The sequence below is a fragment of the Pseudomyrmex gracilis genome, unplaced genomic scaffold (assembly GCF_002006095.1).
Source record: "Pseudomyrmex gracilis isolate BER0280 unplaced genomic scaffold, ASM200609v1 scaffold_3413, whole genome shotgun sequence".
NCBI lineage: Eukaryota > Metazoa > Arthropoda > Insecta > Hymenoptera > Formicidae > Pseudomyrmex > Pseudomyrmex gracilis.
This window is the reverse complement of record NW_018023997.1, coordinates 1-5,302: the sequence shown is the minus strand read 5'-3', so window position 1 is coordinate 5,302 and position 5,302 is coordinate 1. Positions and strand designations below refer to the sequence as shown.

Below are 5,302 nucleotides of genomic sequence, written 5' to 3'. Positions count from 1 at the left end.
ATTAATGTTATAAATAAATAAATAAATAAAATATACATATTACAAATACTAACTTTGATAATATTAAATTTCGCGCAAGTGCGTTTGACAAATGTTTTACTTTCTAAATACAAAAGTTGAAAATTTCTAATAATTGCAAGTTAAAAAGTATCAATTCTTATGCAAAAAAGTAATCTCTCTTTTTCTTCAAAATTTCATTGAAAAATATTAAGTGGTTCAAAAGTTATAACAGTTTTTCTAAAATATCGCAATTGTCCGAAATTTCACGAATTTTCCTCTGTTCCGCGTAAAGTCTGCTCCAAAAGNACCCGGCGTCAAGGTGTTAATACTACTTCTACATTATCCAGAGCTATTCTACGTGTTAAAGCGATTAGAAAAACTTGATTAGCGCAAAGTTACATTGTACTAATAATGCAAAACTGGTACTTATAAAACTTGAGTATAGTTTAACGTCATTGCGGACGAAAAGGAGGGCGTGGAAAAATGTCGGGACGTGACATAACCAAGTATTTTCTCGCAATACCCCTAAAACAAGCAACCGCAGTTACCGATGCATTTACTAACTAACTCATTTGTGTGTACGGAGTACCAAAAGCTTTCTTAACCGATCAAGATTCAAATTTTGTAAACAGCTTCATGAAAGCTGTCGCGAGGAAGTTTCGTGTTAAACAGTACACAATAACCGCAGTCTAACGAGTCGGTAGAACGGTCACACTATGTTTTTTGGGAGTATTTTAAACAGTTTGTTAGTCATCACCATGAGTAAGATGAGTACCTCCGAATAGCAAGTTTTTTATATACTACTAGCGTACACAAAGAAACGCGCTACACACCCTTCGAGTTAGTATTCGGTAGAGTGGCACGAGTGCCGACAAGTGACCCTTCCATCGACGACGTAACAAACAAAAGTTATTTGGAATATTTAGTTACGCTGTTTAATTGTTTGCAAGATTGTCAGTTAGCCACGCGAAATAATCTAATCAGTGCTAAGGAACGTTCTAAATATTACTATAATAAACGAGCTCCTCCCGACGAGTTCCAAGTAGGAGATAACGTCTACCTGCTAAAAGAACCATGTAAAAGTAAGTTAGCAGACCAATATCTCGGGCCGTATAAGATAGTCAATAAGGTAAACAACAATAATGTGCGCATCCAAGCAAACTTTAATAAGTTCCGCGTAGTTCACAAAGATAAGATTAGGAAGTGCAAACAAGCTCCCTATCCGTCAGGACCCTCTCGTCAGTTCAACACGTGAATGGCGGCCGGAGGCAGATCATTCCAATTTCAGCATTCAAGCAGACAACATGATTTGAGTTCTGGTAATCGTCACTGTTCTTCCTTTAATTCTGGACCTAGTAGGATACGACTGTGCAGGCCAAGGGCTGAACATAACGACATTGTCTTTAACAAACATTGGGACATATGAGTTCAAAGATCTTAAACCACAATCTCTGGAGGTCTGTTCAGTTGATGCAGTTATCGGACTGTGACACGACGCAAGCTACACAATGCCTAGTAGAAGTGGACAGAACGATTTATTACTGCCGTATGCATTCTTACATATTGCTCGTCAGTGGAGAAAGACGAGAGTATATACAAGAATTTGGATCCAGCACCTGTTCCAAACTCCATTCTACTTGGTCATTTACACTAGCTACAGCTGTAATTACGGGGATTCAACCAAACCGAACAACAATTTGCAGCGTACCATTGGCTGGATCGGTCACAAATGAAGGAAGGTGTTTTGGCACTCAGTACAGTGATAGCTACGGGACTTGGAATGACGTAGTCGTCTAAGCGTCAGTCAAGATAATTTTTCGTACGTTCGAGGCAACTCTTAAATGAGCACTTAACGAAATCATCCATTAGGAGTACACCACTAAGACAACAAGGGATACGGGTTAGATTATGATAGCAGTGAAACATTCTGGTCAGTTGTACAAACAGACAATTGTCACTTTAACCATTACGACATTCTGTATAAAGGATTAGTCAGTAAAATAGTGTCAAAATCGACGTCAACCCCCACGGTATACAGTGACAACACAGAAAACCACCTTCGCCTTAACAAAACCAGCTGAGATCAGCCTGTGCAGATACCAGCTTATCCAGACAGAGCATCCAAAACTCTTTATTCTCGAGGCTCAATCTGGAAAAGTGTTCAAAACCAGGACCAATGTGTCAGTGAATACTTTAGACAGTTTTTTTACGTAAACTGTAAATTTATATACGTAGAAAAATACATCAAAACTCAGTTAACGCGTTTGTATACAGACATCATAGAGCAAAAGTGCGCGCTTGAACGTCAAATTTTTCAGAACGCGTTGTCTCTCTAGTATAGCGCCTGACAAAATGGCTTTTAGAATTATAAAATCGCCGTGACCGCGGGTGAAGTGATTCATCTTATTAAGTGCATACTTGTTGAGTGCAAAATCCGTCATGACACAGTGTGCTACGACGAGTTAGTAACACACGGAAATAAGACAATGTTCTTTTTGCCACGTTCAAGAATTTTGACTAAACAAGGAACGCTTTGTGACTGCAGTGAAGTGTTATCTCTCATGTATTCGATCCATGGAACTTGGTTCAACTCCTAAACCAATGAAATTGTTGCCACTACCTGTCATACAGCTTGTATCAAAACCAATGTGGAAGTATGTTAGCCTATTCTCGTTGGCCACCAGCGCCATTTACTCACCAGAAGATCTTGATCGTCTTCGCAACCATATTATGTTTCCGGTGGAGAAGCCAGCTATGATCAATACCATTGCTCGAGGAGCCATGGGTCAAAATGTACCAGCCGGTAACATTTCAATGGCCAACCTAATGGACAAAGACACATTAAACCAAATCGCAGCCAGCACTTGGGAAAAAGTCTGGGAAGAATTCATTACATTTGGGTCAACCAGCGCTGGAGTTCTCGCAATTTTTGTAATAGATCGAGTTGTCAAACTCGTCATCGATACCCTTATCTACGGGTACGCCTTACACTCAATCTACGGCTGGAGTATTCACCTTCTAGGAGCTGTAAAGCTCCGTCACCAACTTGCTGCTTCACCTTGGCAGAGCTGCGGTTTCCGGCCCACCAGCCAAGCAGAACAGCGAGGGGTCAACACCGAGTGCTCCGCCCAAAAACAGGACCACCAAAGACGACGACCCAACAGGCCAACCTACGTGTATTGATACAATCCCAAAAGACTATTGTGAGTTACATAAGTATTGTTGCGTCCGCGGAGGCGAGACGGCACTATCGCCGGTCACTGAGATTCACGCGCGCGTTCGCGGCAAAGAAGAAGCGCGGTCTCTCTCTCAAAACACTTTATTATCATTTAGAATATAAATGATTACAACCGAAATTATATCAGGACGAGTCGTCGAGGCGCGACGTGACAGCTCTCCGTTGCGATTTTTTTTAAACAACCTCGCGAGTCGCCCGGTAACAAACAGTCGCGCCAAGCGCGCGCCGTTTACGCGGCTCCCGCGACACATACGCGATGATCGCCGCTTAACAGTATATTGACAATAACTATAAGGAACTTATTCGTTGAGTCGACAAACGTCGGAGCATTGTCCAATGCTTTAAATTTCAGCTTATCTCTGAGAAAAACTAAAATAATAAAATGTAATTTTTAAACTGATACAATGTAATTTTAAAAAATATTATAAAAACCAAGATTTCGTAATCATTGTATTTCGTAATCATTTTATTGGAAAAAAGTGCTAAATGTAAAAACAGTGTTTAAAATGTCAAAATACATTTAATGTCTTTATAATATTGCATTCTGCCATTCAAAATACTTTTAACTCTACAAAATTTCAAAACTTCAACTGAAGTAGAAATAATTGAGAAATAAATTTAAAACTACAAGTGAAGTTAAGTAAAAACATCTAAACAGAGCAATTATATTGATGGAAATGTATCAGGAGAGAAAAGAGAGTGTATTAAATACATATTTAAATTGTATTAAAAAAAAACCAGAAAAGATAGAATGATTTCATGTATGATTTTCATCATGACATGTTTTTTACCGCGTTTAGCATGCGTTTGCCCTACTGGAAGTTGCGAGTGCCCGAGTATTTAATACGCTTTACCGCACGTCTGTGCTCGGAGCAAATGTTTATTGTTGTTACTTTCGTAATAGCAGCTAGTACCACCTAATTTTTTTTCAAAAGAAAAGGTAAAGCTTCATGTTTCAAAATGTTATCAAAACAAACACTGCATTTTACTGCATTCATAATTAAAACATAAATAAAACAGTCTATGGAGCCGTTGCGCAGGATGTCTCGCGGAAAATATGTCTTATATGTGTGTGCACATATAAGTAAATTCACATTTTTCACGTGTTTTTTCGAATTGAAATTTCAATTTATAAATTCATATAGGATGCTAGTTTTGCATCTCATATATGATAGTCCCCGAATACCCCCCCTAATTGATTTAAAATATTGCGACAAAAACTCCTCAGCCAGGAATCGAACCTGGAATCTCCGGCTTTCCGGGCCGTCGCCTTCCCTGTTAGGCCACCGAGGCACTTGGAGTTTGTCTCGCAATATTTCGTACATCTATTAAGATGTTGTCTGATACTGTATAAACGCTTATTTCGACAGCGTAGATTTCTAAATTAATATTAAATATGAGAATCGTCCTCTGGCTCATGAAGTCTATTAAACTTAATAAATAAACAGTCTATGGAGCCGTTGCGCAGNATGTCTTGCGGAAAATATGTCTTATATGTGTGTGCACATATAAGTAAATTCACGTTTTTCACGTGTTTTTTNCAGTCTATGGAGCCGTTGCGCAGGATGTCTTGCGGAAAATATGTCTTATATGTGTGTGCACATATAAGTAAATTCACGTTTTTCACGTGTTTTTTTGAATTGAAATTTCAATTCATAAATTCATATAGGATGCTAGTTTTGCATTTCATATATGATAGTCCCCGAATACCCCCCCTAATTGATTTAAAATATTGCGACAAAAACTCCTCAGCCAGGAATCGAACCTGGAATCTCCGGCTTTCCGGGCCGTCGCCTTCCCTGTTAGGCCACCGAGGCACTTGGAGTTTGTCTCGCAATATTTCGTACATCTATTAAGATGTTGTCTGATACTGTATAAACGCTTATTTCGACAGCGTAGATTTCTAAATTAATATTAAATATGAGAATCGTCCTCTGGCTCATGAAGTCTATTAAACTTAATAAATAAACAGTCTATGGAGCCGTTGCGCAGGATGTCTTGCGGAAAATATGTCTTATATGTGTGTGCACATATAAGTAAATTCACGTTTTTCACGTGTTTTTT

At 38.8% G+C, this 5,302-nt stretch overlaps 2 non-coding genes across 2 annotated transcripts; both read right to left on the bottom strand.

The window, feature by feature from the left end:
• Nucleotides 1-4,458: 4,458 nt before the first annotated feature.
• Nucleotides 4,459-4,531, bottom strand: Trnas-gga. The gene has a single exon. It is a non-coding gene; the product is annotated as a tRNA-Ser (tRNA).
• Nucleotides 4,532-4,982: 451 nt separating this feature from the next.
• On the bottom strand, nucleotides 4,983-5,055 carry Trnas-gga. The gene has a single exon. It is a non-coding gene; the product is annotated as a tRNA-Ser (tRNA).
• Between the last annotated feature and the right edge of the window lie 247 nt (nucleotides 5,056-5,302).